We start from the raw sequence: 22,637 nt of genomic DNA on the forward strand, positions 1-22,637 counted from the left end.
GGATCCAAGGCAATTCCCCCTTGAAGGTTCACTCCAAAATTGGATTCATAAGAACATGAGAAAAAGGAGCAGGAGTTGGTCATCTAGCCCGTCGACCCTGCTCCACCATTCAGTGAGATCATGGCTGATCTGGCCGTGGACTCAAATCCAACCACCTTCCTTTTTCTCATTGATCCTGAATCCTCCTCTTGTCAAACGCTTCACTAGATTGGCCGGTCCTGCAGCAGAGAAAATGGATAGGCACAGCTTTCTGCATTTCTCCGGAAATCTTGGAAATCCATGTGTGGAAATCAGTGACTTACTTTAATTTCAAGTTTAAATGCCAGTTGGAATAATCAGTAAGATAATTCCCCCATACAAATGAAAGTTATCTCACTTTTTTATTTGACTGAGTTTCAGCATAATTATTGCCATTTTCATTGAAAACAAAACCCTTCCTTTCTCTCATGAGGAAATCTTTGTTTCCCTCTTACAAATCAGTGTTCAAATATTTTCTTGCGAGCCTTTGCTTCAGTGAAGGGATTGCTTTCTAGCAGAGAAAGCAGTGTTGAAAGGCAGCAACTAACATGGCACTCCTCTGAATCTAGGAGCCTTTCTGGTTTGTTGAAAAGTAAATGGAAAAAAGATCAAAGAACATCAGATCAAATATCTCATTCTCCATTTTTTTATATTAATCTGTTGTCAAGAGAAAACATCACAGAGTTGCATTCCAGTTTAGTTCCATTTCTGACATCAAGACACTTCTATTATTTTATTTTTTCAAAATGCACATTAGTAATTCCTTCTGTTTCTCTTTTTTGTTTTGCAAATATTTCTCTTGTGAATATAAACAATATGGGTTACAAATTGTCCAAAAATATCTTGGGGGAAAAACAGTAAGTGACAAGATAAAAGATTCCGTGCCAGCTTTACTAAAACTCAGCAAAACAAACCCAGTTTGTTTGCAGAAAGACCTTCTCCTCCTCCACTAGAATGACAAAAAGATTCTTAACAGATCTAAAAATGGTAGAAATCTGTTGATGTGACATCAATTCAAAAAATGCATTAATTGATCGTAAAAATTGAAGTGCTCAGAGGTTAAGACATCTGGAGTATTGAAAAAGTGATGAGTAATAATATGATTATAACCAGAGAGACTATAATAATTAGAAATGAAAATGTGAACTTCCTTTGGATAGAATATAATTGCAAGGTGAAAGTTTGTTTAGGTGCCTTGATGTTCAGTGTGGGTGGTTGTCTTCTTTGGCTTGGCTTCGCGGACGAAGATTTATGGAGGGGGTAAAAAGTCCACGTCAGCTGCAGGCTCGTTTGTGGCTGACCAGTCCGATGCGGGACAGGCAGACACGATTGCAGCGGTTGCAAGGGAAAATTGGTTGGTTGGGGTTGGGTGTTGGGTTTTTCCTCCTTTGCCTTTTGTCAGTGAGGTGGGCTCTGCGGTCTTCTTCAAAGGAGGCTGCTGCCCGCCAAACTGTGAGGCGCCAAGATGCACGGTTTGAGGCGTTATCAGCCCACTGGCGGTGGTCAATGTGGCAGGCACCAAGAGATTTCTTTAGGCAGTCCTTGTACCTTTTCTTTGGTGCACCTCTGTCACGGTGGCCAGTGGAGAGCTCGCCATATAATACGATCTTGGGAAGGCGATGGTCCTCCATTCTGGAGACGTGACCCATCCAGCGCAGCTGGATCTTCAGCAGCGTGGACTCGATGCTGTCGACCTCTGCCATCTCGAGTACCTCGACGTTAGGGGTGTGAGCGCTCCAATGGATGTTGAGGATGGAGCGGAGACAACGCTGGTGGAAGCGTTCTAGGAGCCGTAGGTGGTGCCGGTAGAGGACCCATGATTCGGAGCCGAACAGGAGTGTGGGTATGACAACGGCTCTGTATACGCTTATCTTTGTGAGGTTTTTCAGTTGGTTGTTTTTCCAGACTCTTTTGTGTAGTCTTCCAAAGGCGCTATTTGCCTTGGCGAGTCTGTTGTCTATCTCATTGTCGATCCTTGCATCTGATGAAATGGTGCAGCCGAGATAGGTAAACTGGTTGACCGTTTTGAGTTTTGTGTGCCCGATGGAGATGTGGGGGGGCTGGTAGTCATGGTGGGGAGCTGGCTGATGGAGGACCTCAGTTTTCTTCAGGCTGACTTCCAGGCCAAACATTTTGGCAGTTTCCGCAAAGCAGGACGTCAAGCGCTGAAGAGCTGGCTCTGAATGGGCAACTAAAGCGGCATCATCTGCAAAGAGTAGTTCACGGACAAGTTTCTCTTGTGTCTTGGTGTGAGCTTGCAGGCGCCTCAGATTGAAGAGACTGCCATCCGGCCCCGGCCCCGGTCCGGGCGAAGGGTAGACGGCGGCGGCCCCGATACGGGCAGGAGCAAGGGGGAGACGGCGGCCCCGGCCTCGGTCGAGTGAGGCAGACGGAGGCCCCGGTCCGGGCAGTATGGACCGACCTAGGAGGGGAGGCAGGCCCCTCCAGCCCGGGTAAGAAACCTGCATAGGAGAAGGCCACTCCGATATAAAACCTACGACCCAAGGACCTCGCTGCCACGAGGTCTGGCCACGGCACACGAACCATGGGTGTAAAGGGTGGGGCCAGTACTGCGCGCACTGCACTCCACCTAAAAGCTCCTTTGCGCAGGCCCGAGGACAGGTCCACGTCCTCCCCCTCCACGTCCTCCCCCTCCACGTCCTCCCCCTCCACGTCCTCCCCCTCCACGTCCTCCCCCTCCACGTCCTCCCCCTCCACGTCCTCCCCCTCCACGTCCTCCCCCTCCACGTCCTCCCCCTCCACGTCCTCCCCCTCCACGTCCTCCCCCTCCACGTCCTCCCCCTCCACGTCCTCCCCCTCCACGTCCTCCCCCTCCACGTCCTCCCCCTCCACGTCCTCCCCCTCCACGTCCTCCCCCTCCACGTCCTCCCCCTCCACGTCCTCCCCCTCCACGTCCTCCCCCTCCACGTCCTCCCCCTCCACGTCCTCCCCCTCCACGTCCTCCCCCTCCACGTCCTCCCCCTCCACGTCCTCCCCCTCCACGTCCTCCCCCTCCACGTCCTCCCCCTCCACGTCCTCCCCCTCCACGTCCTCCCCCTCCACGTCCTCCCCCTCCACGTCCTCCCCCTCCACGTCCTCCCCCTCCACGTCCTCCCCCTCCACGTCCTCCCCCTCCACGTCCTCCCCCTCCACGTCCTCCCCCTCCACGTCCTCCCCCTCCACGTCCTCCCCCTCCACGTCCTCCCCCTCCACGTCCTCCCCCTCCACGTCCTCCCCCTCCACGTCCTCCCCCTCCACGTCCTCCCCCTCCACGTCCTCCCCCTCCACGTCCTCCCCCTCCACGTCCTCCCCCTCCACGTCCTCCCCCTCCACGTCCTCCCCCTCCACGTCCTCCCCCTCCACGTCCTCCCCCTCCACGTCCTCCCCCTCCACGTCCTCCCCCTCCACGTCCTCCCCCTCCACGTCCTCCCCCTCCACGTCCTCCCCCTCCACGTCCTCCCCCTCCACGTCCTCCCCCTCCACGTCCTCCCCCTCCACGTCCTCCCCCTCCACGTCCTCCCCCTCCACGTCCTCCCCCTCCACGTCCTCCCCCTCCACGTCCTCCCCCTCCACGTCCTCCCCCTCCACGTCCTCCCCCTCCACGTCCTCCCCCTCCACGTCCTCCCCCTCCACGTCCTCCCCCTCCACGTCCTCCCCCTCCACGTCCTCCCCCTCCACGTCCTCCCCCTCCACGTCCTCCCCCTCCACGTCCTCCCCCTCCACGTCCTCCCCCTCCACGTCCTCCCCCTCCACGTCCTCCCCCTCCACGTCCTCCCCCTCCACGTCCTCCCCCTCCACGTCCTCCCCCTCCACGTCCTCCCCCTCCACGTCCTCCCCCTCCACGTCCTCCCCCTCCACGTCCTCCCCCTCCACGTCCTCCCCCTCCACGTCCTCCCCCTCCACGTCCTCCCCCTCCACGTCCTCCCCCTCCACGTCCTCCCCCCTCAAAAGATGCTCACAAACTCAAGCTAGCATGCTGGAACATCAGAACCATGCTAGATAAGACTGACAGCCATCGACCTGAACGTCGGTCTGCCCTCATTGCACATGAACTCCTCAGACTTGACATCGACATAGCCGCTCTCAGTGAAGTCCGCCTGGCAGATGTAGGCAGCTTCCAAGAACGCGGCGCGGGCTACACACTCTACTGGTCTGGCAAGCCTTCGGATGAACGACGCCTATCTGGTGTAGGCTTCATGGTCAAGAGCTTCATTGCCTCCAAACTCGAAAACCTTCCGACAGGCCTCTCGGACCGAATCATGTCCATGCGACTCCCACTTCAAAACAAGCGTCACATCACCCTCATCAGTGTCTATGCTCCAACCCTCCAGGCGGAACCAGCAGAAAAGAACAAGTTCTACACCGACCTGCGCAACCTCATCCAACGTACCCCTACAGCCGACAAGGTTGTCATCCTGGGCGACTTCAACGCTCGTGTCGGCAAAGACTCTGAAACCTGGCCAGGAATCCTGGGCAAGCATGGCGTCGGCAAGTGCAACGACAATGGGCGCCTCCTGTTGGAGCTCTGCGCAGAACAGCGGCTTGTCATTACAAACACCCTTTTTCAGCAGAGGGACAGCCTTAAGACCACCTGGATGCATCCCCGATCCAAACACTGGCACCTCCTGGACTACATCCTGGTGCGAGAAAGTGACAAACAAGATGTGCTCCACACCAGGGTCATGCCTAGCGCGGAATGCCACACTGACCACCGGCTGGTTCGCTGCAAGCTCAACCTTCACTTCAAGCCAAAGCCCAGGAACAATAAAGCCCCCAGAAAGAGGTTCAATGTTGGAAAACTGCAGTCAGACGAAGCGAGAGGAAACTTCCAGGCAAACCTCAAAGCAAAGCTCGACGTTGCAACCCGCCTCACGGACCCGTCCCCTGAAACCCTCTGGGATCAGTTGAAGACTACCATACTGCAATCCACTGAAGAGGTACTGGGCTTCTCCTCCAGGAAAAACAAGGACTGGTTTGACGAAAACAGCCAGGAAATCCAGGAGCTGCTGGCAAAGAAGCGAGCTGCCCACCAGGCTCACCTTACAAAGCCGTCCTGTCCAGAGAAGAAACAAGCCTTCCGTCGCGCATGCAGCCATCTTCAGCGCAAACTCCGGGAGATCCAAAATGAGTGGTGGACTAGCCTCGCCAAACGAACACAGCTCAGCGCGGACATTGGCGACTTCAGGGGTTTCTACGAGGCTCTAAAGGCTGTGTACGGCCCCTCACCCCAAGTCCAAAGCCCGCTGCGCAGCTCAGACGGCAAAGTCCTCCTCAGCGACAAGATCTCCATCCTCAACCGATGGTCAGAACACTTCCAATCCCTTTTCAGTACCAACCGCTCAGTCCAAGATTCCGCCCTGCTCCAGCTCCCTCAACAGCCCCTAAGGCTAGAGCTGGATGAGGTTCCCACCCTGGATGAGACATATAAGGCAATCGAACAACTGAAAAGTGGCAAAGCAGCAGGTATGGATGGAATCCCCCCAGAAGTCTGGAAGGCTGGCGGCAAAACTCTGCATGCCAAACTGCATGAGTTTTTCAAGCTTTGTTGGGACCAAGGTAAACTGCCTCAGGATCTTCGTGATGCCACCATCATCACCCTGTACAAAAACAAAGGCGAGAAATCAGACTGCTCAAACTACAGGGGAATCACGTTGCTCTCCATTGCAGGCAAAATCTTCGCTAGGATTCTACTAAATAGAATAATACCTAGTGTCGCTGAGAATATTCTCCCAGAATCACAGTGCGGCTTTCGCGCTAACAGAGGAACCACTGACATGGTCTTTGCCCTCAGACAGCTCCAAGAAAAGTGCTGAGAACAAAACAAAGGACTCTACATCACCTTTGTTGACCTCACCAAAGCCTTCGACACCGTGAGCAGGAAAGGGCTTTGGCAAATACTAGAGCGCATCGGATGTCCCCCAAAGTTCCTCAACGTGATTATCCAACTGCACGAAAACCAACAAGGTCGGGTCAGATACAGCAATGAGCTCTCTGAACCCTTCTCCATTAACAATGGCGTGAAGCAAGGCTGTGTTCTCGCACCAACCCTCTTTTCAATCTTCTTCAGCATGATGCTGAACCAAGCCGTGGGTGGTTGTAGAGCACGTCAAAAGAACCAAAGACTTATTGATCCAAACCAAGGCTTTTATTAACTAAAGGACTTGAGCATATCACAAGTAGGTCGCCTAATCCAGAATGACCTGGTCTGGCTAGGAGCAATCCTTTAAGACCTGCCAGTAGGCGTGGCTACACTCTCAGCCAATCACAGTCATCCTACACTACCATCTGTACATGTACACATTGGTGATAGAATCTGTACTATCACATTCACCCCTTCTTTGAGAACTGACCCCGGGGTGGATGGAGGTTAGGGGGTCTACCGGTCAGGGCGTCTGACTATCTGGCGTCACCGCCGTGGTGCCGGGATTGGGGTCACCGGAATTGTGTCTCCGGCAGGCTTGTAGGGTACGGTCACTGCTTCGCTCAATTTCTCAACAGTGTTGTCGACAGTCTGGCCCGAGCTGGTGGGGTGGTGCTGGTCCCTCTGTTCATGCACATGACCTGGGGGAGAAGGAATAAGGGGAGGCTGGGTTAAGGGCACTGCTGCGCCTGATCCAGCTTGGGCTAGGTCCCTTACCGAGACTGTGTCCTCCAAATGACCTGGTCTGTCTAGGAGCAATCCTTTAAGACCTCCCAGTAGGTGTGGCTACACTCTCAGCCAACCACAGTCATCCTACACGACCATCTGTACATGTACACATTGGTGATAGAATCTGTACTATCACAGTGGTCATGTCTCTCCATCCATCACAGTCTCTGACCCTCCGAATTGTAGCTGTTGGTTCCCCTGTTTCTAACCCTGATGTTAATCCATCCATCATTTTTATTCTTCCTTTTCCTTCCAGCTTTCCAGTTGTAACTAAATGTTCTAATGTATCTCTTCACATAATATGTCCAAAGAATTTTGATTATTGTTTTCTGATTCTTTTAAGTAATGTATGTTTTGTTTTCGTTCTTTGTAGAACTTCTTCATTGTTATCCTGTCCATATATCAGATGTGTTGCATTCTTCTGAGAAGCCACATTTCTGCTGCATTGATTCTTTTTTTCCATTGCATTTGTGATGGTCCATGACTCACAGCCATACATCAATATGGGAAGAATGTACCAGCTGAGAGTTCGAAGGCGGATGTCAATTGCTATTTTCTTGTTTGTTAGGATGTTTCTCATTTCTTTAAATGCTGTTCTTGTCTTTCCTATTCTTGCTTTTATGTCTATTTCGTATTTGCCATCAGATATTATCCTTGCATCTCCACACTGCTTGTTCTGAACCAGTCCCACCCACAAGAGAAAAATAAAATCCTATTTTAATTTGTCCCTACCAATTTTTTCTCAAACCAGAAGCCCTGGATTAAAAATAGAAACCTAAAATTTGATGAGAGCCAGATAACAAGCATTTAATCCAGAGATCTAGATTACTACAGAAGGAGCAGATATGACCCATGGAAAGCCATCTCCTAGGCAAACTGAAGTTTCTGCATGAAAATGGAAACCACAAAGGGTACCTGACAGCTGTGGCAGGGCATAAATGGCATAACCTGCTCCAAAAACAAACCCGGTGCAGGAGGAGACAACAAAGCTTCACTCCCTGACAAACTCAATGCCTTCTATGCCCAATTCAACCAGAAGAACAAGAAAATACCACCACTGTGCACCCTTGTGTCCCCTGATGATCCTTCAGGCATCCCTGAGGATGCCTTCAAGAGAGTGAATCCAAGGAAAGCATCAGTCTGGGCGGAGTACCCAGCTGAATAATAAAAATTTGTGCTGATCAACTTACCAATGTATTCACGGATGTCTTCAACGTTAGGAAAGTTATGGTACCCACCTGTTTCAAACAGGCATCAACTGTACCGGTGCCCAAGAAGAGTGCGGTAACCTGCCTAAATGTCTATCAACCAGTGGCTCTTACATCAACAGTGATGAAATGTTTTGAAAGTCTGATGTTGAATCATATCAGCTCCTGTCTGAGTGGGGACATGGATCTATTTCAATTTGCCTACTGCAGCAGCAGGTCTACAGCGGATGCCATCTCATTGGCTCTACACAAAGTCCTGGAACACCAAGATAGTAAAGATGCATACATCAGGATGCTCTTTACCAACTATAGTTTAACACCATTATCCCCTCAAAACTGATGAGCAAACTGCCACAGTCAGTCTTTCTCATTGGATGACTGGGGACAATGGATCATTCCACGAGGAGCTGTCTGTAACTACTGCACTAGACAAGAAAGAAAGCAAATCCAATAAGACAACACTCCTCTAGCTGGGAGGTTAGAATGTCTGCACAAAGATGACTGGACTTGATCAAAACCTCGAGGATATCAAAGATGTACAAAAACAGTGATCATTAACAATAAGCTACTAAGGCTCAAGGTAGATATAGCAACCCTACAAGAAACATGACTGGTGGATTCAGGTACACTGAAGGAAAGGGACTATACATTTTTCTGGCCCCAGGGCAATGATAGGATCCCTCCAGACCTGATCAAAAACTGCAAGAGCTCACTCCTCCATCCTTTACATGAGATTCACCATGGAAGGAAGAACCCGTACCACAGGATATGCGCAACTCCAAAAGCATCACTTTGTACAAGAACAAGGGTGATAGGAATGACTGCAACATCTACAGGGGTATCTCCTTCCTGAGTATTGTTGGCAAAGTCTTTGCTTGTGTAACTTTGGCACATCTACAAATCTGGCAGAATGTGTCTACCCTGAGTCTCAATGTGGTTTCTGTGCAGGGAGGTCAACTATTGACATAATTTTCTCACTCCATCAAATCCAGGAGAAGTGCAGGGAACAACATAAACCACACTTTTGCTTAAATCCACACGATCAAGGCATTTGACCTTGTCAGCAGGGATGGCCTCTTTCAGATTTTCCTCAAGCTCAGCTGTCCCCCAAAGCTCCAAAGAAACAGCAAGTCATTCATGACGACAAGGGTGAAATTCAGAATGATGGCAGCTCATCAGAACTCTTTGCTATTTGTAGTAGAGTCAAACAAGGATGCATGTTGGCCCCAGCATTATTCAGCATCTTCTTTCTACGATTGAAGCACATGTTTGGGACGTCAACAGAAGACATCTACATGCATACCAGGTCTGATGGGTGGCTGTTTAATCCTGCGTGCCTGAGAACAAGTACAAAGGTGAAAAAGATCTTACTATGTGATATGCTCTTTGCTGATGATGTTGCTATAACCTCGTACACTGAGCAGCAACTACAGACTCTCATGGACCGCTTCTCTAATATCTGCAAGGACTTAGGACTTACCATCAGCCTAAAGAAAACAAATGTCCTTGCCCAGAGCGTAGAGGAGACAGCAATCATTATTATCGACAACTACGATCTAGAAGTGGTCTGAGTTCATATACTTGGGGTTGACCATTAGCAACATTCTCCCTCGATGCTGAAGTTAATAGGAGTATTGGCAGAGCACCATCGATCCTTGCTCAATTCTTTTTGTGAGTCTGGGGGGGGAATCAGAAACTCGTTATCAAGACTGCTGAATGCATTATCAGCACCCTCCTGTATGTTAGCAAGACTTGGACCATTTACTCCAAGCAAGAGAGGAAACTCAATAGTTTTCCCCTGTGCACCCTTCGCCACATCCTCAGCATCACCTGAAGAGACCAAGTCCCAAATTCTGAGGTCCTCTCCCATGTTGGACTTACCACATTGTTCAAGCTTTTAAGACAATGCAAATTGTACAGGCTGGGCCATGTTTGTCATATGAAGGAAGGTAGACTGCCAATGGTCATCCTCTCCAGAGACAAGAGGAACATTGGTAGACCCCAGCTTCACCTCAAGGACCTCTGCAAGTCATCACAGACTACTGGGAGGATACAGCAAATGATTGCAAGAAATGGTGAGATACTCTTCTTCAACACCAAGAGCAAGGCGAGAAAGTGATCTTGAGTCAGATTGAGGTGCTGAGAGCTAAACAGAGAGCACCATGGCCAACAATTCAATGATGCCCTACTCGTGCAACAACTGTGGCCAAGCCTGCTGTTCCAGGATCAGCCTTAATACCCACAGTCAATGCTGCTCAACAAACCAGTGACTACCAGAAGCACAGTACCCATGGTCGACCATTAATGTCAGAAGACTTGAAGGACAAATATGTAACATTAAAGACTTGAGCTATTTCAAATGTTACATTTGAAAAACCTTGCTGTGTGGAGTTCAACAATGTTCTTGACTTTCTACTTCTGCATCTCAGAGGGATTTGATAAATTAATCTCTTTAGTCATCTGATTGATTTTACGTCTTAACAGAGCAAGTGGTCCACACATCATACTAAGAGCAATCTTGTTGTTTAGAAAATGGCAGGATCATGAAGTAAAAAAGATTGCAACCCTTCACCCATCACTTTTGCAATATACAATGGAAATAAGAGTATTGATTTATGAAGCACCTCTCATAATATCAGGACCTTCCAAAATATTATTCCTGCTGTGATAATTTTAAAAGATCATTGTCCTTCCTGAGACAGGAGTTGATTCATTCTATAACTAACCATTCCAAGCATTTCATCACAGTGGACATCAGTGCCAGTAGCCGATAGTTATTGAAATAAGTCACCTTACTCTTCTTGGACATTGGAATAATGGATGACATTTTGAACCAGGTATAGAGATAGAGATTGAAAACATCCACAAAAACTCCAGTCAGTTGGTTTGCACAGGTTTTGAGGACCCAGACAAGTACAGAGTCGGGGTCAAAAACTTTCCAATGTGCATTCTCATGAAGCTTCTGCTCACCTCTGTCTCACTGACTGAGAGCATGTCATCACTGGGAGTTTTTGGACCTCACAAGGGTTCTTCTGAAGCAAGCATGGAAGGCATTTAGTTTATCCATGAGATGTAGTGCAATTGATTATACTGCCTTGTTTTTCCTTAGAATGTAAAGGCGCACAAGCCCTGCCACAGCTGGCGTTCATCTGTCTGAGACTCCTGTTTGGTCCTGAATTGTCTCTTTGTGTTGGTAATGGCCTTTTGGAAGCTGATCTGGATTTTCTGTATGTTTCTGGATCTCCAGACCTGAACACCACAGACCTGGTCCACAAAAATCCACATATCCCTTGGTTCATCATGGTTTCTGATTTGGATACACCTTGGTGGCCTTAGTAAGAACTTGCTCATCAACGTATTTCCTGATAAAATTGGTGACCACTGCATCCTATTCATTCATTTCATAGAGATCAGAGCTGTGCATTCTGCAGCCTCTGACATATCCCTTACTAACAAGACTTCCAATGTTCTTCAGCTCTTATTTCTTTATTTTTAATTCAATTCCTTCTCCTTTCACTACTCATGCCCTCTGTAAAATCATATTGTCCACCTCCTATTCGCTCAATACACAAATATGTTGGAGAAACTCAGCAGCTCACATAGCATTCATCGGAAATGAAAATAAACCAATGTTTCGGGCCTGTGTCCTTCTTTTCAGGTATAAACAAAAACACGCATACACCTAAATAAAGGAGGGGGGGGGAAAGAGGAGAGGAATGGGAGGAGCACAGACTAACAGGTAAGAGGTCAGAGGTGGATATAGGTGAAAAGGTATATCTCTGATAGGAGAGGGAAGGGAACTTCATTTAGGTGTCTTCCTTTTTTTGCTTATACTTGACAAAGGGTCGAAGCCTTTTATTACCATGGACACAGCATAAGCTGCTGAATTTCTCCAGTATGTTTGTAAATTGCACTGAACCCCAGGATCTGCAAACTTTTATTTAACTCCAGTAGTCCACTGCTGATCACTAAATTCACTCCTGACAGCCACGTTAGCATATATTGCTAATGTTTTGAGCCACCCCTATGACTGTTTGGCTCAGTACGACAACAACACTATTTACAAATTTGCTGATGATGCCATGGTAGAGGGTTGTATAAAAATGGGTGCGGTGTCAGCATACAGGAGGGAGAATGAAAACGTGGCTGAATAGTGCACCAACAACAACCTCACACTCAATGTCATGAAAACCAAGGAGCTGATTTCTGGAATGGAAAACCAGAGGTGGAGAGGGTGAGCGAATTTAAGTTCTTAGGAGTCACTATCTCGGAGGATCTTTCCTGGACCCAACACTCTATTGGCATTGTAATGAAAGCACGTCAAGACTTGCATCCTCAGGAGATTGCAGAGATTTGGTATGGCATTGGAAACCCTTACAAATTTCTACTTGTGTGGTGGAGATTATGCTGACTGGCTGCATCACAGTCTTGTAATGAGGCACCAATAATCCTGAGTGTAAACCTCTGCAAAAGGTAGTGAACACAGCCCATGACATCACAGGCCGAACCCTCCTCATCATTGGATATTTCTCATTTGATATCGGGCTATTCCAACTCCTTGGTGGTTTGGGTTTTTGATGAGACTCAAGGGCATCAAGGTTGAGTCTCAGCTAAGGATTCCTATGGCATTCAATGGGTATATTTCCAATATTGGTTTTCCATGTTTTCTTCCAACACATAAGGAACTTGTTTGGCCCATCAAACCTATGCCAACACCCAAATATTCTCCCCTTATTTCCCTGTTATCTACCTTCTGTCATATAGAACCTAGAACACTATAGCACAGTAAAGATCCTTCACTCAATGATGTTGAGCCAACCTATGTAAATCTTTCCACAGCAATCTAATGTTTCTGTAGCTCACACTCAAAACTTATTTTTCTTTCATCCATGTTCCAACCTATTAATCCTTTGAATGTCCCAATTGTATCAGGTTACACAATCACCCCTGTCAATGCATTGCAGGCATCTACCACTCTCTGTGTAGAAACTTACCTCTAACATTTCCCCTAAACTGTCCTCCATTCTCCTTAAACAGATCTTTTTTGTAAATTTAAATTTTAAAATTTAGACATATAGCACAGTAATAAGCCATTTTGACCAACAAGTCCATCCCACCCATTTTACACATAATTAACCTACACCCCTGATACATTTTGAACAGTGGGAGGAAACCGGAGACCCCCAGGAAAACCCACACAGACATGGGGAAAACTTACAAACTCCTTACAGAGAGCACGGCATTTGAACCCCAGTCCTAATAGCTACCGCTGTAAAGGCTTTGTGATAACCACTATGTTAAATCCATCGAAATGTCCCCTGGTATTTGCACATACGTGGGATGATTCCTCTCCCTATCAGCAAAATGGGCTCTTTGGTGTCTGTTCCATAGTTGACATTTGGTAATGATGAAGAACACACAGGGTTTGTGATTATCAACAAATTGTTCTTAACTTCCATACCATCAAGCTATTCTTACACCATTTATGGCAGAGTCTCCAGTTCTGAGTTAGTCCTCTGAAAATCCATAAAGAAATACAAAGTCCTCCTTAATGGCAAAAATCAAAATTGACTCCTCTTCTTCAACTATCCAGTCAGCACTCTTCAACTTAAATTAGGTCCAACTTTTGAATGTCACCATGTCTAAAACTATCTCCATTTTCATTTCCTTACCAAGGTTTTTGAACATGAAATAGCTTTCCTATTTCATATTTCCTTATGGTAAAGAAGGAAGCCATTCAGCACCTTGAGTTTATGCTAGCTATCTCAAAGCATTCATTTCACACTAGACCCAAAATAACCAGTCGTACTCTTCCTTCAGCTTGTCAAGCTATCACCCTGATATGAACTTTCATTGCTCCCCTTTTATTCACTCACATGCTCCCCATCAGCAACTTCTGCCTCCATGTGTGTGTTAATGATATGAACTATACCTCTTCACAATTTCCTTTGATTTTTCCACCATCTCTTAGTATTATATTAACACAAATGAGTCATTGAAACCCATTTTCTGCCATTTAATGCTGAGAAGACTGAAGTGATTGTTCTTTGTCTTTGTCACAAACTAACTAGATTTCCTTGCGTCCTCATAGCAAATGTCTGAAGCGAAAGAAAATCAAGATTCAAGATTATTTTATTGTTCTGTAATTAAAAAAAAAAGAAAATATGATATTACATGAAATTTCCTTTAGTCTCCCCTTACAGTCAAGAGAAAGATAAGCAAAAGAGAATCCTCCCAGTATCACCGAATGTTCATGGCTTCGCCTCTAGTGCTCCAGCAGCCTCCGGAGCCACACCATCTTCAGTCCAATGCTTCAGCATCCCAAGCTCCGTAAACACACCTCTAACATGATAGGGAAGCCTCCAGCACCCTTGGTATCCTTTTGCATCTTGGTTTGGATACCTGGTACCCCTTCAGCCAATTCCAAGCCAGCCTCTAGCAGTACGCAACCATCAACAGCTCACATCCTATGTGGGTTGGTCACCTTGAATCACCTTTGTGTTCTTCAGCCGCAGAGATCCTCACTGGTCACCACCCCATAGGTCGACTCTTCTGCTTCTCTTTTTCAAATGGGGAGCAGTGGGGGAGAAGTGGTCTCCCCATTACTGACCCTGTGCACCAGTCCTTTGCTTCCCCAGGGTCTGGAATCCATCATGGCCCCACTGCCAAACTTAGGCGCTGTCTTCTTGGGCACAGAAGGGGTGGTCGCAGGATTTTAAAATAAACCACTGTTGGCTCCTTTAAAAGGCAGTTTAAAGCCTATAAAGAGCTGATGGCAGTTGGAATGGGTGGTTGGACCCTGTGGGGGCTGTGCTAACACTTTGCTCCCTGCTCTCTGAGGGTCCACAGCAGCATCAGTGCTGCCATCAAAGATGCTCCTGCAGTGTGGCCTCTTTTTTATTAAGGAATCACGGAATCAACGTGCTTCTGATTGGGGTTTTAGGTCCCATACCTGCAAACTCTTAGAAAACATATTTTCACATTAATTCTATCAGGCTTTTCATGAGCTAATTTGTTAATAATTTCCTCATTCATGATTTTATTACTTTATGTACTGCAAATAGTCTTATGGCTTCCCTTGACCCACTTTCCATTAACTGAGACCATTAAAAACTCTGCTTCCTATGTCCTAAGTTGCATCAGGTTCCATTCACATCACCGCTCTAATTACTGACCCACAGGGTCTTCCAGTTAGGTAATAGATGGAGATTAAAACTGTTATCCTTGCATTCATAGCTCTCTATGTTCCAACTCCACAGCTATTTCTAAATCATCCCCAATCTTCAATTCAAATCTATTTGTTCCAGAAATTTCATCTTTATTACTTCATTATGAGCAGCCATGTTTTCAGATGTCAAGATACCTCTCTCTAATTCTCCCACCCCCAGACATTACAGCCTTTATTTGCTGATTTGGGAAGATCCTTAAAAATTAACTTTCTAACCGAGCCTTTAGCCATTGGCCCTGCTGTCCTTCCATTTTTCTGTTTGCCAAAGACTTTTGTCATCTGTTCTAATATCCCCTCATTCATTTTTGCATCATTTATTAGCATCTGTCTGAAGTGCCTAGTAATATATTTTGTACAGTTTAAGTGTTATATAAATGATAGCTGTGTGGACAAGGAAGCTTCATTTGTAGGTCCTGGGCTCAGGTATCAAGAAAAGGATGGATCACAGATCTCTAACAGAGTTGTGGTGCAGGTCAGTTCTGGCCTAACTGAAAGGCAGAAAATATGTGAGGAGCTGCTATTGAATTAAGAGCTGATTCATTACACAGTACACACAATGCCTGCACTTCTTCAGTGCATCCACCATGGTCTATTAGAATGAACTGCAAGTTAATGCACAGTACTGTGGAAAAAAAAACTGTTGCTTTATTTTCATTTTAAAAATCATTATTTATTTTCAAAGGTTGATTTGAGAGAAAAAAAATGCAAAGGAGGAAATTGACCTGACTTACTTTCAATCAATAGAGCTTGATTCTAAAAGCATGCCTGTGACTATGAGATTAAATGCCCCATTGCACATACTCCTCGCTCCATGTAGTAACTAAATGAAATAAGCCAAAGACGGAAAGCCTTTCAATTTATTTGGGATAGAAGGTACTTCGAAAGAGAGTTGTGTGATTAATGGATAAGGATTACGGTTTAATTACTAAATGCTTACCTGTGTGTTGAAATGCATATTTATGCATCTTGAGCTGTAATCTGGTCCATTGTAGGGTTATGAGTCAGACTATAAAGAGCTAAGGGAGAAGCCTGAAGCAGTGGAATTAGATTGAATTGCTTCAGTAATGAGAAGATACCAATGCAATGGTACCCAAGGGTAGTCTATGGCTGGCTTTGTTCGAGTCAATTTAACTCCATTCACCATCCTTTTCCTTTTAAACTTATTTCTTTAGAATAATTTGATGTTCTCTATTAAAAAAAACACTTGGCCAGTGGGGCATCCATCATTGATTATTCTGTAGAACTCATGGTCTTCCAGGCTATAAGGGGTATGGACCAAGTGCTGGAAGATAGCATGAAGTTCATTTTATTTTTAAAAAATTTTAGACATAAAGCATGGTAACAGGCCACTTCGGCCCATGAGCCCATGCCACCCAATTTACACCCCATTAACCAAAACCCCCGATATATTTTGAACAGTGGGAGGAAACCGGAGCCCCCAGGGATAACCCAGACAGACATAGAGAGAACATACAAAGTCCTTACAAACAGTGCTGATTTTGAACACTGGACCCTATTCCTGGTGCTGTAATACAGTACAGAAACAATCTCTTCTGTCTACTGAGTCCAGACTGGACATTAAACAGTAAAGGAATGTTCAATTATCTAATTTTATTCTCTCTGAATTCTTATCAACTCGTTGAGGGAATCCACCATTCATCTTTGCACTAGTAGCTGATTAACTCATCCATCCACAGATTTTGGAATGTAGAAGGATACCAAAGCCCCTGGACAGATCCCAGAATTGAACCTGAGTATCAGGAACTGAGACAGCCACTCTTCCATCATATCCTCCTATCATTCTGCTGATTAACAAGTTAGAATTCCAGTTCCAATCACACTTGTTGAAATACGTACTTTTCCTTTATTCGCCTTCTAAAAATCCCACAGAATTTAGATCACAAGATTCATTACGCAAATTCAAATTGTTCTTCTTTAAATTACTGTCATGTTTGTGCATTACCATTCTATTTTAGAACATCCATTTTGTGGAGTATTGTGTCGCATTATGTCAAAATCCTCATTCAAGATTGACCAAGTGGTTTAATGGAATTAAAATCTTCATTCACATTTTATATGTGTGTGTGTGTGTGTGTGTGTGTGTGTGTGTGTGTGTGTGTGTGTGTGTGTGTGTGTGTGTGTGTGTGTGTGTGTGTGTACATGTGTGTGTGTATGTATATATATGTATGTATGTGTATGTTTTTCTTTGGCTTGGCTTCGCGGACGAAGATTTATGGAAGGGTATGTCCATGTCTGCTGCAGGCTCGTTGGTGACTGACAAGTCCGATGCGGGACAGGCAGACACGGTTGCAGCGGTTGCAAGGGAAAATTGGTTGGTTGGGGTTGGGTGTTGGGTTTTTCCTCCTTTGTCTTTTGTCAGTGCGGTGGGCTCTGCGGTCTTCTTCAAAGGAGGTCGCTGCCCGCCGAACTGTGAGGCGCCAAGATGCACGGTTGGAGGTGATATCAGCCCACTGGCGGTAGTCAATGTGGCAAGCACCAAGAGATTTCTTTAAGCAGTCTTTGTACCTCTTCTTTGGTGCACCTCTGTCTCGGTGGCCAGTGGAGAGCTCGTCATAGAACATGATCTTGGGAAGGCGATGGTCCTCCATTCTGGAGACGTGACCCACCCAGCGCAGTTGGGTCTTCAGCAGCATGGATTCGATGCTTGCAGACTCTGCCAGCTCGAGTACTTCGATATTGATGATGAAGTCATTCCAATATATGTTGAGGATGGAGCGGAGACAGCACTGATGGAAGCGTTCTAGGAGCGTTAGGTGATGCCGGTAGAGGACCCATGATTCGGAGCTGAACAGGAGCATGGGTATGACAACGGCTCTGTACACACTGATCTTTGTGTGTTTCTTCAGGTGGTTGTTTTTCCAGACTCTTTTGTGTAGCCTTCCAAAGGCGCTATTTGCTTTGGCGAGTCTGTTGTCTATCTCTTTGTCGATCCTTGCATCAGATGAAATGGTGCAGCCGTGGTAGGTAAACTGGTTGACCGTTTTGAGTTCAGTGTGCCCGATGGGGGGGGGGGGGGGCTGGTGGTCATGGTGGGGAGCTGGCTGACGGAGTACCTCAGTTTTCTTCAGGCTGACTTCCAGGCCAAACATTTTGGCAGTTTCCGCAGTGTGTGTGTGTGTGTGTGTGTGTGTGTGTGTGTGTGTGTGTGTGTGTGTGTGTGTGTGTGTGTGTGTGTGTGTGTGTGTGTGTGTGTGTGTGTGTGTGTGTGTGTGTGTGTGTGTGTGTGTGTGGGCATATATACATATATATATTTGCTATAAAAGTATAATGCCTTTAGAGCATCATCAATTGTGATCAGAGGTTTGAATCCCACGCTGTCTGTAAGGAGGTATGTACATTCTCCCTGTATCAGCTTTGGTTTTGCCTTGGGGCTCCAGTTTCCTCCCACTGTTCAAAACATACCAGGGATATAGGTTAATTGAGCAGCATGGACTTGTGGACTGAAATGGCCTGTTACTGCGCTGTATATCTAAATTTTTTAAAAATAAAATTTGTGTGTGTGTGGGTGTGGAGGGAGAGAGAGAGAATAGAACAATTTAATTTAATTTTCTCAGCAATTTCAACATGGTAATAATTCCTGAAGCAAGGAGGGACTATTTCTGATTTTTTTTTAAAGTATAAGGGGTCATATGATTGAAAACATGAGACAGAGAGCACAAAAGCAGAGAAGTTGAAATCATACAGAGTCTGGTTGGACCACAGCTAGATTATTGCGTCAAGTTCTAATCTCAAAGACTCTGGATGGAGCACAGAAAAAATCAATTTGAACCATTTCAGGGATGTGGGATTGTAACCAGAAGGTTAGACTAGAGAAGCTGGTATTGATGTGAACATAGAAGTAAAATAAGAAAGTCTGCAAACACCATGGTTGAAGTAAAAATATTCTTTGGCTTGGCTTCGCGGACGAAGATTTATGGAGGGGGTAAAAAGTCCACGTCAGCTGCAGGCTCGTTTGTGGCTGACAAGTCCGATGCGGGACAGGCAGACACGATTGCAGCGGTTGCAAGGGAAAATTGGTTGGTTGGGGTTGGGTGTTGGGTTTTTCCTCCTTTGCCTTTTGTCAGTGAGGTGGGCTCTGCGGTCTTCTTCAAAGGAGGTTGCTGCCCGCCAAACTGTGAGGCGCCAAGATGCACGGTTTGAGGCGTTATCAGCCCACTGGCGGTGGTCAATGTGGCAGGCACCAAGAGATTTCTTTAGGCAGTCCTTGTACCTTTTCTTTGGTGCACCTCTGTCACGGTGGCCAGTGGAGAGCTCGCCATATAATACGATCTTGGGAAGGCGATGGTCCTCCATTCTGGAGGCGTGACCCATCCAGCGCAGCTGGATCTTCAGCAGCGTGGACTCGATGCTGTCGACCTCTGCCATCTCAAGTACTTCGACGTTAGGGGTGTAAGCGCTCCAATGGATGTTGAGGATGGAGCGGAGACAACGCTGGTGGAAGCGCTCTAGGAGCCGTAGGTGGTGCCGGTAGAGGACCCATGATTCGGAGCCGAACAGGAGTGTGGGTATGACAACGGCTCTGTATACGCTTATCTTTGTGAGGTTTTTCAGTTGGTTGTTTTTCCAGATTCTTTTGTGTAGTCTTCCAAAGGCGCTATTTGCCTTGGCGAGTCTGTTGTCTATCTCATTGTCGATCCTTGCATCTGATGAAATGGTGCAGCCGAGATAGGTAAACTGGTTGACCGTTTTGAGTTTTGTGTGCCCGATGGAGATGTGGGGGGGCTGGTAGTCATGGTGGGGAGCTGGCTGATGGAGGACCTCAGTTTTCTTCAGGCTGACTTCCAGGCCAAACATTTTGGCAGTTTCCGCAAAGCAGGACGTCAAGCGCTGAAGAGCTGGCTCTGAATGGGCAACTAAAGCGGCATCATCTGCAAAGAGTAGTTCACGGACAAGTTTCTCTTGTGTCTTGGTGTGAGCTTGCAGGCGCCTCAGATTGAAGAGACTGCCATCCGTGCGGTACCGGATGTAAACAGCGTCTTCATTGTTGGGGTCTTTCATGGCTTGGTTCAGCATCATGCTGAAGAAGATTGAAAAGAGGGTTGGTGCGAGAACACAGCCTTGCTTCACGCCATTGTTAATGGAGAAGGGTTCAGAGAGCTCATTGCTGTATCTGACCCGACCTTGTTGGTTTTCGTGCAGTTGGATAATCATGTTGAGGAACTTTGGGGGACATCCGATGCGCTCTAGTATTTGCCAAAGCCCTTTACTGCTCACGGTGTCGAAGGCTTTGGTGAGGTCAACAAAGGTGATGTAGAGTCCTTTGTTTTGTTCTCAGCACTTTTCTTGGAGCTGTCTGAGGGCAAAGACCATGTCAGTGGTTCCTCTGTTTGCGCGAAAGCCGCACTGTGATTCTGGGAGAATATTCTCGGCGACACTAGGTATTATTCTATTTAGTAGAATCCTAGCGAAGATTTTGCCTGCAATGGAGAGCAACGTGATTCCCCTGTAGTTTGAGCAGTCTGATTTCTCGCCTTTGTTTTTGTACAGGGTACAGGGTACGAAGATCCTGAGGCAGTTTACCTTGGTCCCAACAAAGCTTGAAAAACTCATGCAGTTTGGCATGCAGAGTTTTGCCGCCAGCCTTCCAGACTTCTGGGGGGATTCCATCCATACCTGCTGCTTTGCCACTTTTCAGTTGTTCGATTGCCTTATATGTCTCATCCAGGGTGGGAACCTCATCGAGCTCTAGCCTTAGGGGCTGTTGAGGGAGCTGGAGCAGGGCGGAATCTTGGACTGAGCGGTTGGCACTGAAAAGAGATTGGAAGTGTTCTGACCATCGGTTGAGGATGGAGATCTTGTCGCTGAGGAGGACTTTGCCGTCTGAGCTGCGCAGCGGGCTTTGGACTTGGGGTGAGGGGCCGTACACAGCCTTTAGAGCCTCGTAGAAACCCCTGAAGTCGCCAATGTCCGCGCTGAGCTGTGTTCGTTTGGCGAGGCTAGTCCACCACTCATTTTGGATCTCCCGGAGTTTGCGCTGAAGATGGTTGCATGCGCGACGGAAGGCTTGTTTCTTCTCTGGACAGGACGGCTTTGTAAGGTGAGCCTGGTGGGCAGCTCGCTTCTTTGCCAGCAGCTCCTGGATTTCCTGGCTGTTTTCGTCAAACCAGTCCTTGTTTTTCCTGGAGGAGAAGCCCAGTACCTCTTCAGTGGATTGCAGTATGGTAGTCTTCAACTGATCCCAGAGGGTTTCAGGGGACGGGTCCGTGAGGCGGGTTGCAATGTCGAGCTTTGCTTTGAGGTTTGCCTGGAAGTTTCCTCTCGCTTCGTATGACTGCAGTTTTCCAACATTGAACCTCTTTCTGGGGGCTTTATTGTTCCTGGGCTTTGGCTTGAAGTGAAGGTTGAGCTTGCAGCGAACCAGCCGGTGGTCAGTGTGGCATTCCGCGCTAGGCATGACCCTGGTGTGGAGCACATCTTGTTTGTCACTTTCTCGCACCAGGATGTAGTCCAGGAGGTGCCAGTGTTTGGATCGGGGATGCATCCAGGTGGTCTTAAGGCTGTCCCTCTGCTGAAAAAGGGTGTTTGTAATGACAAGCCACTGTTCTGCGCAGAGCTCCAACAGGAGGCGCCCATTGTCGTTGCACTTGCCGACGCCATGCTTGCCCAGGATTCCTGGCCAGGTTTCTGAGTCTTTGCCGACACGAGCGTTGAAGTCGCCCAGGATGACAACCTTGTCGGCTGTAGGGGTACGCTGGATGAGGTTGCGCAGGTCGGTGAAGAACTTGTTCTTTTCTGCTGGTTCCGCCTGGAGGGTTGGAGCATAGACACTGATGAGGGTGATGTGACGCTTGTTTTGAAGTGGGAGTCGCATGGACATGATTCGGTCCGAGAGGCCTGTCGGAAGGTTTTCGAGTTTGGAGGCAATGAAGCTCTTGACCATGAAGCCTACACCAGATAGGCGTCGTTGATCCGAAGGCTTGCCAGACCAGTAGAGTGTGTAGCCCGCGCCGCGTTCTTGGAGGCTGCCTACATCTGCCAGGCGGACTTCACTGAGAGCGGCTATGTCGATGTCAAGTCTGAGGAGTTCATGTGCAATGAGGGCAGACCGACGTTCAGGTCGGTGGCTGTCAGCCTTGTCTAGCATGGTTCTGATGTTCCAGCATGCTAGCTTGAGTTTGTGAGCATCTTTTGAGGGGGAGGACGTGGAGGGGGAGGACGTGGAGGGGGAGGACGTGGAGGGGGAGGACGTGGAGGGGGAGGACGTGGAGGGGGAGGACGTGGAGGGGGAGGACGTGGAGGGGGAGGACGTGGAGGGGGAGGACGTGGAGGGGGAGGACGTGGAGGGGGAGGACGTGGAGGGGGAGGACGTGGAGGGGGAGGACGTGGAGGGGGAGGACGTGGAGGGGGAGGACGTGGAGGGGGAGGACGTGGAGGGGGAGGACGTGGAGGGGGAGGACGTGGAGGGGGAGGACGTGGAGGGGGAGGACGTGGAGGGGGAGGACGTGGAGGGGGAGGACGTGGAGGGGGAGGACGTTGAGGGGGAGGACGTGGACCTGTCCTCGGGCCTGCGCAA

At 47.7% G+C, this 22,637-nt stretch overlaps 1 protein-coding gene and 1 long non-coding RNA gene across 14 annotated transcripts in view; one reads left to right on the top strand and one right to left on the bottom strand.

Moving 5' to 3' along the window:
* The window catches only part of LOC138761905 (contactin-associated protein-like 5), an 857,011-nt gene that overhangs the window by 295,759 nt on the left and 538,615 nt on the right, over positions 1–22,637 (bottom strand). The gene's annotated exons all lie outside the window — the stretch shown is intronic.
* Positions 1–22,637, top strand: part of LOC138761906 (uncharacterized) — a 53,262-nt gene that overhangs the window by 22,044 nt on the left and 8,581 nt on the right. The window lies entirely within an intron of this gene.

The sequence above is a fragment of the Narcine bancroftii genome, chromosome 4, assembly GCF_036971445.1.
Source record: "Narcine bancroftii isolate sNarBan1 chromosome 4, sNarBan1.hap1, whole genome shotgun sequence".
Classification (NCBI taxonomy): Eukaryota; Metazoa; Chordata; class Chondrichthyes; order Torpediniformes; family Narcinidae; genus Narcine; species Narcine bancroftii.